At 33.2% G+C, this 10,647-nt stretch overlaps 1 protein-coding gene across 2 annotated transcripts in view; it reads left to right on the top strand.

The window, feature by feature from the left end:
- Window positions 1-6,069: 6,069 nt before the first annotated feature.
- rin1b (Ras and Rab interactor 1b) overlaps window positions 6,070-10,647 on the top strand; it is a 29,060-nt gene continuing 24,482 nt past the window's right edge. The window contains exon 1 of one of the 2 annotated variants that reach the window (XM_051114509.1): window positions 6,070-6,654. The gene's annotated coding sequence lies outside the window, so the exon portion shown is untranslated. The remainder of the gene's footprint in view (window positions 6,655-10,647) is intronic. The other variant, XM_051114510.1, reaches the window with a different exon arrangement.

Here is a 10,647-nt window from a genome sequence, read left to right as displayed (position 1 = left end):
AACATGGTCTCCATGCTATGAGTAAAATTTTGGCTGTATTATTGTGTCCCCTTCAAAAAATGCTCTTGAGAAATTTTATGTTTATTGCACCCTCAAATTCCATATTTTCAAACTGTTGTGTCTATATCCTAACAAACATACATCAATGGAAAGCTTATTTATTCAGCTTTCAGATGCTGTATAAATCCCAATTTGAATTTTGTTGTCCAGGGTTACATTTCAGGCAAGTTTCCAAAAAAAATTGAAAAAAAAAAACAAAAAACACTGATTTTGGGACAATGGAATGGGAAGTAAATGCAGTTGATAATTTTTTCAGCCTTCACTGTCTCTCACACACAGTCCCACTGCAGGCAGCTATTTCCTGGTGTTCTCCCTTCACGTACAGTTTCACAGTCATTGACTAACACAAAAGCACATATGCACAAATACACATACAGTCTGATCTGATCACAAATGAACCTCGAATATCTCTGTTTAAGACTGCAGTGAGGTTTAACAAAGGTAAAATGGAGATTTTTATTTTAGTCTTGTTGTCAGGCGTTTCTAGTTAATTTTAAATGATCTGTGCTGCTACATTTACCTTATAGATCTATACTATTACTTTTTAACAACTATTGACTTATGTATTGTCTAAGAAATTACAGAAAAGTAAATGGAGTGCTATCATCTGAACTACTGCTCTGACATTTTTATGAGTATATAGTATATAGTTTTGGTCTTTTTTTGGAGACTGACAATATCTGAACTGTCCCTGTATGGGAAAGACAAAGATTCTTCAAAACATCTCATAAAAACAGCATGAGATCAATTATTCAGTTAAAAACTCATTGAAAAAAATTATTGATTTTGGGACGAAGGAATGCAATCAATCATTTTTTCAGCACCCCCATCCCCCCCCCTTTTTTTTTTTTTTTTTTTTTTTTTTACCTCAGTTCCTGTGTTGTTGTAGTTATTCCTACCAAAAATTAACAAATTACATAATTTTGGCATAATATAAGTGAATCATTGTATCATGAAGGTGACCTGGGGTCAATTGGAAAATTGTCCAAATTCATTCATTTTCTATCATGGTTGCCAGTTTCTGGCAACATGCATGAATGACTTTTGACAAAGTCAAGTCAGTTTTAATTGTATATCACTTTTCTCAATACAGATTGTTTCTGAGACATTTTCACCCCCCGGCTCTTAATGCATCGTGTTTCCTTCTGGAGCATCAGTGAATGTTTAAACCTCTTGTAATAGTTGCATATGAGTCCCTCAGTTGTCCTCATTGTGAAAAGATGGATCTCAAAATCATACAGTCATTGTTGGAAAGTGTTCAAATACACAAAAATGCTGAAAAACCAACAAATTTGTGGGACCTGAAGGATTTTTCTGAAGAACAGCAGGCAGTTTAACTGTTCAGGACAAACAAGGGACTCATAAACAACTATCACTAAACAAAAAAACACAGCTGTGGATCATTCAGGTACAACACAGTATTAAGAATCATATATATGTAAACCTCTGAACGGGGTCATTTTTATAAATTCAACTATTATTTTCTCGTGTGGACTATATGTAAATGTCTTTTATGTGAAATATCTTATTCAGGTCAGTACTAAATAAACACCAATATGCATTTTATATGATCCCTCTTATTTTGGTAAAATAATGAACATTTTGCAGATTCTGCAAGGTGTGTGTAAACTTTTGACGTCAACTGTATAGAGCTGGGCGATAATTTAGTTTACAATTTACATCAGTTTAGATTTGCTATATAGTATATGTATCGCTTTACGTGAGTGTATGTATGATGTACTATATATCTAACTTAAAATATGTCGCTGTGAGATGATATAGATTATATTTTGCAAAGATATGAACAGTCAAGCTGAGATTTGCTATTTAGTATTATGTCAGTTTACATGAGCGTACAATGTTGTAGTCTGAGTTATTAATTCATTATGTGGTTTTGTTAAATTTCTAACAATGCGGCGTAGTGACAAGCCTAATTACTGTGACAAGCTGAGTTAAATCTTATGCAAATGAGCACGGATTCAATGTGAGATACAGATCTGACCCTGTAACATAGTTTGACCAAAGCATATTTTGTTCCTGGGTCATGCATGATTGCTTCGTGAAGGCACGTCTCTACAGGTTTGCCTGCAGACTATAAATGAACTCTGTCGACTACAGTATCACACGTTTTTTCCCCTGAGCTGAGCCTGTTCTGGATTGACCCTGTCCTTATATGCCTTAATAAACTGTCCCGTGGTTGTTGTTAGAGAGACGTATCTCTTTCTGCCTTCTGTCGCTGCGGTGCGGAAACATCCACCTTATTCAGCCGTGGAGATGGCCAGAGGCGCAGCAGTCAGCTCTCGGCACTAATTACGGCTGAGGATAAGGGCACTGGAGCGCGTGGAGATTGTGGCGTGTTGCTTTTTTTAACCTCTTGCTGCTGAAGCAGAGATTTCTTTGAAAAGGGGAGGAGAGAACGGACACTTAAGATGGAGAAAAGTTTAATGGTTGGATGATTTGTTCCCAGTATTATAAATGAATGTTTGGGACCTGTAGGCCTATATATTTGCTAAGCATGTGAGGATGATATTTCTTCCCTTTAAAGGAACAGCTCAGTCATCTCACTCACTCTTATGTCTCATATGACTTAAACTGCTCTTTTCCATACAACAAAAGTGATGACCTTGGGTTATTAAGCTCTTAAAAGGATGAAATGTACCATAGAAAAGGAGTTTTAAAATTTGGACCTGGGGACCCCCAGGAGGCCACAAGGAAGTGCAAATATTAGAATAAATAAATAACATTATTTATTATGTTTTTTATTATTTATTTACAACTTTTTGATTTATTTTTATATATATTTATATATATTATATTTATATTAAAATAATTAAATAATAATGAATATTAAAAGGAGTTTTAAAACTGGGACCCGGGGACCCTCAGGGGGGGCACAAGAAAGTGCTAGATGGGGTTTTAAAACAGTGTAAAAATAAATGTAAAAATATTATAATAAATAAAAATATATTAAAATGAATAAATAATTAAAACATTAAATAAATAATAAAAATTGGATCAAAACAAATAATGAAATATTAGATTAAAATAAATTAATAAATACAGAATAATAACTAACATTTATTAAAATTATAATAAATATGACAATAAATAACATTATTTATTAGGCTTTTGATTTTTTTTTTTTTCATTTACAAATGTTTCATTTATTGATTTTACTTACAATTTTATTTTTTTATTTATTTTTTTAATTAAAATAATTAAATAATAATGCATATTAAAAGGAGTTTTAAAATTGGGACCCGGGGACCCTCAGGGGGCCACAAGGAAGTGTTAGGTGGGGTCCATGAAAAAGTTTAAAAACAGTGTAAAAATAAATAAATATGAAAGTAAAAGTAAAATAAAAATATTATAATAAATACAAATATATTAAAATTAATAAATGATAAAAACATTAAATACAAAATAAAATTGGATTAAAACAAATAGTGAAATATTAGATTAAATAAATTAACAAATACAAAATAATAACTAAAATAGATTAAAATTATAATAAATATTTGATTGTTCTTATTTACATATAATTTTATATATAATTTTATATTAAATATAATTACATATAATATAATTAAATAATAATGCATATAAAAGGAGTTTTAAAACTGGGACCCGGGGACCCTCAGGGGGACCACAAGGAAGTGTTAGGTGGGGTCCATGGAAAAGTTTTAAAACTGTGTAAAAATAAATAAATATGAAAGTAAAATAAAAATACTAAAATACATAAATAATAAAAATCGGGGTTAAAATAATGAAATGTTAGATTAAGATAAATTAATAAATACAAACTAATAACTAAAATGTATTAAAATAATATTAAATATTAGATTAAATAACATTATTTTAAGTAATTTAATTAGAATAATTTTCATTTATTTATTTTTTATTACAATAATTTAATAAATAATATAAACATTAGATTAATAAATAACTAAATAATGCATATAACAGCATAGTAAGCCTACTGTGGTGAGTATAAGAAAAAACAACTTAGCATAGAAACTAAAGATTTTACCAATAATATTTTGCATATGTATAATACCCTTTTTTCACAGTATACAGTCATGTGAAAAAGTTAGGACACCTTATTGAATTCCATGGTTTTCTGTATCAGGACATCATTTAAAAAAAAAAAAAAAAAAAAAAAAAGGTGCTTGGCTGGTCTTATTTTGAAAATAAAACCTCAGATGAACAACAACACATGACTAATTGCACCGTGTCATTATTCACTGAACAAAAATAAAGCCAAAATAGAAAAGCCATGTGTGACAAAGTTAGGACACCCTTACTCTTAACAATGGAATTAAGATGGTAAATAACAGTCAAGCACTGATAATTAAATACCTTTGATTAACTGATCATCAGCAAGTCTGAGCGCCTCTATAAAAGCATAAGCTTTGTCAGTTTGCTGGTCTAGAGCCTTCAGGTGTGCATTAACACATTGCCAAGGAGGTAAGACATCAGCAATCATCTTAGAGAAGCAATTGTTGCTGCCATCAATCTGAGAAGAGTAATACGGACATTTCCAAACAATTTGAAGTTTATTCACAAGTGGAAGACATTTAAAACAGACACCTCTCCTTCCAGGAGTGGACATCCCAGAAAATTCACCCTAAGATCAGACAGTGTAAAGCTCAGAGAAATGGCAGACAACCCAAGAACTACACCTCAGACTCTACAGGCCTCAGTTAACATGTTAAATGATAAAGTTCGTGACAATGGCATTAGAAAATGTCATGTTTGGAAGGCTTGGCAGAAGAAAGCTTCATTGCAGCATTGCTGCACAGTTTAGTTCTGCAAAGTTGCATCTGAACAAAACACAAGTCTTCTAGAATAATGTCCTTTGAACAGACGAGACCGAAGTGGAGATGTTTGGCCATAATGCACAGCACCAAGTTTGGTGAAAACCTAAAAAGCATATAAGCACAAACACCTCATACCAAAAGACAAGCATGCTGGAGGAGGGCTGATCATTTTGGGCTTGTTTTGTAGTCACAGGACCTGGGCACCTCACAGTCATTGAGTTGGCCATGAACTCTGTATATCAAAGTATTCTACAGTCAAATGCGAGGGCATCTGTCTGACATCTAAAGTTGGGCCAAAATTGGGTCATGCAACAGGACAATGATCCCAAGCACACCAGCAAATCTACAACAGAATGGCTGAAAAGAAAAGAATCAAGGTGTTGCAATAGCCCAGTCCAAGTCCAGAGCTCATCCTGACTCAAATGCTGTGGTGAGAGCTGTGCATAAGCAAATGCCCACAAACCTCAATAAACTGGAGCAACGCTGAAAAGAAGAGTGGTCCAAATTCTTCCAGAACGATGTGAGAGACTGATAAAGTCACTCAGAAAATGAATGCTTCAAGTTATTGCTGTTAAAAGTGGATCTACAGGCAGCTGACTCATAGGGTGTCCTAACATTGTCACACATGGCCTTTCCATACTGGCTTTATTATTGTTAAATAAATAATGACACAGTGTGATATGACATGTGATGATATTTACCTGAGGATTTATTTTCTAAATTTTAAGACCTGCCAAGGACCAGATAATTTTTTATTATGTCCTGATACAGAAAACCATAAAATTCAATAGGGTGTCCTAACTTTTTTACATGACTGTAAATTTGATCTTTCTACATGAAAATCTAAAGCTGATATATATGCAGAAGATTAGCACAATTTTTCTTTTGTAATTAATTAACAGAAAAGTTAATGTGTAAATTACAACTGCAAAACCAAGTGACCAACCAGTTCAGAACTAATTACTGAGTTACAGAGATTTGAGTTACCTTACATCTGGATGTCAAAGTGTCCGTAAGGATATGATAACGTGTTCCTGCGGTGGACCGAGTGAGGTTTGTGAATTATAATAATATTATAAGCATTTTATATTGTTAACTGTCATCTGACGGGTCTATTTTCTAATCCGTCGCTCGCTCTTTCGCGCGCGTTTTCTCTCTCTCTCTCCTCTAGCGACATCCAGCGGAAATCACGTGAAACGCAGGCGCTGTTCCAGCGCGCGCCTCATGTGGGCTGTGCCTTCAACTGTTCTACTCGTGTCTATTTCTGTCTCATTTATGAGCTAAGTTACATATTTCAGAATTCATTGCGTGTTCGTGTGTTCCTTTCTTTAATATATAATTTGCAGTTAGTGTTATTGTAGTCGGCTATTCGAAAACCGCGACAAAAAACGATCACGTCAACCGAATTTGATTTGATGCATTATTTTTAATTTATTTATTTTATATTCCAGTGCTAAATATTCGTCTGCTATCATTTTATTGTGACTTGGCTAAGGTATTATTTTCAGTGTGTATCTGCGCACGCAGTGACACAAGAGTTTGTGTCGCGTGGGGAAAGTTGCGCGCGGAGCTCCAGTGCGCGTGAATCAGAATGTGATGAACACGGAGGATCGTTTAATGATATCAAACTCATCATATCACATGAACAAGGATCACCTCATCAGATCAAACACACCGGTGCCGCCGAACGGATCAGATGATGCTCAGCCGAAAGCGCGCCTGAATTCATCAACCTGATGATGGACGCAAAGGTGAAGAACTACTAACGGAGAAGGTAAAGTTACTTAATCATCTACAGTCTTTTCCTGTCATCATCTTACACAAATTACAATCTATCATGGTATTACCATGATTTGGGTGTGTACCATGGTAATACCTTATTTTTAAATACCATGTTTCTAATATTATTTGAAATCTTATACCTGATAATCTTTGAAGTAACATGTTGGTCATCGTTTAATACCATGGTATCACCACAGTACTCAGGATAGATGGATAAAAAGGGTAACAAAAAGTACTTAGGTGTTATCATGTTTTTTGTTTGGATGTGTACCTTAGTAGTACCATGAAATTGTGTGCCATTATATATGAAAGTACCATGGTATTACCATGGTATCCAATACCGTCAGTGTCACATGATACTGCCTTGGTATTTTTAGAAATAAGAAACGGCAAGCAAAAGTACTTAAAGTATCATTATGCTTAATATGGATGTGTACCATGGTAATACCATGTTATACTTGAGGTACCATATAAATACCATAGTGTAATGCTGTGGTATCCATGTAGTACTGTGTTATTACTATATGACTGTACCAATGCAGATGTCATCACAGTACTTTCTAGATAGATAGATAAAAGTACTTAAGTATTACTGTGTTTTTTGGATGTGTGTACCGTGGTAGTACCATGAAATTCTGTACCATGTACATTATTTGTCAAAGTACCATAGTATTACTGTATCTGATACCATCGGTGTCACTTGATACTGCCATGGTATTTTTAGGAATAGGTGGATAGATTGCTAAGAAATGACAAGCACTTAAGTAGTTAAAAGTATTACCAATCTTTTTTGCACATGTGCCATGGTAATACTATGTTATACTCTAAAGCAACTCCAGCAACCATTTAAATACCATGGTATAAAACTATGGCATTCATTTAGTACCATGATATTACTATATTATTGTACCACAGTATTTTATAGATAGATAGATAGATAAAAGTACTTAAGTATTACTATGTTTTTTTGGATGTGTACCATGGTAGTACCGTGAAATCCTGTACCAAGGTACATTATATATCAAATTATAGTACAAAGGACTATAGCCATCATTCAGTACTATGCTACAGTATTGTATAGTATTAGTAATAGGTACCTTCAGTTTCACATGGTATTGCCACTTGAAAGTATTACCATGAATTGATTTGTACCATGGTAATACCATTGTTATGCTTTGAAGCAACTTGAGGTACCATATAAAAATCATAGTATGAAACTATGGTATCCATTCAGTACCATTGTATTACTATATTACTGTACCAATGCAGGTGTCACCACAGTACTTTCAGGATAGATAGATAGATTGATTGATAGCATCACTGTGGTAGTTTTTGTAAGAGATCAGCTTTTAAATCTATACATTGTGATTTTCCAGATTCATCTAACTTTTTGTTGTACTTACTTAAACTTCCATGTTGCACAGTGATAATGTATATGTTTTCCATGTGAAGCCATAATGTATATAATTACATCCAAACCCTGTGAATCACAATATGATTGAATTATGATTCAAATCAGCCTGTAAAGTTGTAAAGACAATATTTAATGCGGACTGTCAGAATATGTTAAGTATAAGTGCAGGTGGCACATAGTCAGTTTAGTTTCTCTATGGTGATTCTGGGTGGTCCGTCTGCTTGTTTTTTATAGATGATCTTTACAATGATTCATATTTCTTGTTAAATGATGAGTTTGGATGAGAGCAGTCTCTAAAATGTCTAAAGAATCTATTCGTTTGCTTTTGAAATCATCCTTTTTTTAGCATGTACAGTAAAGGTTTGTTGCCTGGTGGTAGTTAAACAGAAAAACCACCGCGGCTCTGAGCATCTTTGGCTGCGGGGGTGGCAGTGTGAAAAGTGTGGTGGTGAGCCTCCTGGGAGAAACACACACACACACACACACACACACACACATATACACACATACAAGCAGTCTGTTCACACTTGCTGTGGCTTTGTTCGCAGCACACTGACTGATGGATGAAACTCTTGTTTTTCCAGTGCTATAATGATCAGTCTATTAGAATGATGTCATTTATGCTGTCATGTCATAATCGCTCATTGTGGACACTATATATATTCTGTTTTGTCACTGATACGTGTGCGTAACGCCTTCACCATTATTCTTTTTGAAAGAAGTCAAAACCGTTTGCCATTCTTTCCCTTTTTTCATTAAATGCAATTTCCTCCTCACATGACAAATTAGCAAACGCAGACATTAGTGCATAGCACTTGCAATGCCAAGATTTCATTTAAAGGAATAGCTCATCTGAAAATGGAAATTGCTGAAAATGTGCTCATCCTCAGATGTAGATGAGTTTGTTTCTTCATCAGATTTGCAGAAATGTAGCATTACATCACTCACCAAACAGATTCTCTGCAGTGAATGGGTGCCGTCAGAATGACAGTCCAAATAGCTGATAAAAACATCACAATAATCCACAAATAAATAACTTCAGTCCATCAATTAACATCTTGAGAAAAGGAAAGCTGCATGTTTGTAAAAAAAAAACAAATCCATCATTAAGACGTTTTAAACGGTTGCCTAAGACTAAAATACAAGTCCATAATCCATAATAATGCTTCCTTGTTGGTTTTATCAGCTGTTTGGACTCTCATTCCGACGGCACCCATTCACTGGATCCATTGGTCAGCAACTGTTCTTCAAATTCTGATGAAGAAACAAGAAATAAAGTGCATAAATATAAATGTAAATCAGGGTAGACACTATTTGTTTGAGGGGAAGATTTTCAGTGAGTACTTTCTTAAGTTTCAGTCTGTTCCTCACACAAAAGCTTTCAGAAATGTTTCTAAACCTTCTTTCGATGTGAGTCTTGTGTTCAGACGTACCGAGAGCACCTGTGGCAGAACGATCACACGTGTGAATGAGCTCACAGTCACCAGCTCCCTGCTTTAGGACAGTATCAAACTGGCCGCATCCAACTGTGTTTCTGCATGTGGAGAGCCCTTCAGCAGCCATCCATGTGTGTTTACAGTATATAAGTATATGAGTCATTAACTCCATCACACAGCAGAACATTCCATCACTGTGAGATCCTCAACTTTACTCTAGTGATGCATTGTTGGACTTTATGATTGTTGTGGAGACAGAGAGTTAAGAGCTCACAGGCATAATCAAACATGTGAGGGGTGTTATACAAGTTAAGTTGTATTAAGTTGTATGAAAGCATAGTTTGTATTTCCACTGTAAATTTATGAAATTTGTCACTTTTTTTTTTTACATATAATAATAATAATAATAATAATAATAATAAATAATAATAATCGTAGTCATTATTATTAGTTATTATTTTTCATTTATTTTTAACAAGATTGTGAAAGTATGTTATCCTGTTTAATATAAATCTAATAACAAGTACATATAATAACAGATATAATAAATACATGTATAATTTTATTAATTAATAATAATAATAGTCACATTTTTATCTTGTTAAATAAAAATATTATAATTATTATTAGTAGTAGTAGTAATTCTTATCAAATTTTAATTTTGCACCAAAATATTGTGAAATGATATCTTCCCTAATACAAATCTAAATATATGATATCTTGCTTAATATAAATCTAAATTTAGATAAAGTTATAGTATAATAAATATAATAAAATAAATAAATATATTTTGTCATATATTATTAGATTATTTTTCTTTAATATTATACACTACTCGTCAAAAGTTTTTGAACAGTAAGATTTTTAATGTTTTTAAGTAAGTCTCTTCTGCTCACTAAGCTTACATTTATTTGATCCAAAGTACAGCAAAAATAGTAAAATTTTGAAATATTTTTACTATTTAAAATAACTGTTTTTTTTATTTCAATATATTTTAAGATGTAATTTATTGGAAAAAGCTGAATTTTTTGTTTAGTTTACTCCAGTCACATGATCCTTCAGAAATCATTCTTATTATTATTATTATGTTGAAAACAGATGAGTAGATTTTTTCAGTTTTCTTTGATGAATAGAA

Source organism: Labeo rohita, chromosome 7 (assembly GCF_022985175.1).
Source record: "Labeo rohita strain BAU-BD-2019 chromosome 7, IGBB_LRoh.1.0, whole genome shotgun sequence".
NCBI lineage: Eukaryota > Metazoa > Chordata > Actinopteri > Cypriniformes > Cyprinidae > Labeo > Labeo rohita.
This window is presented reverse-complemented; position numbering and strand designations above follow the sequence as displayed.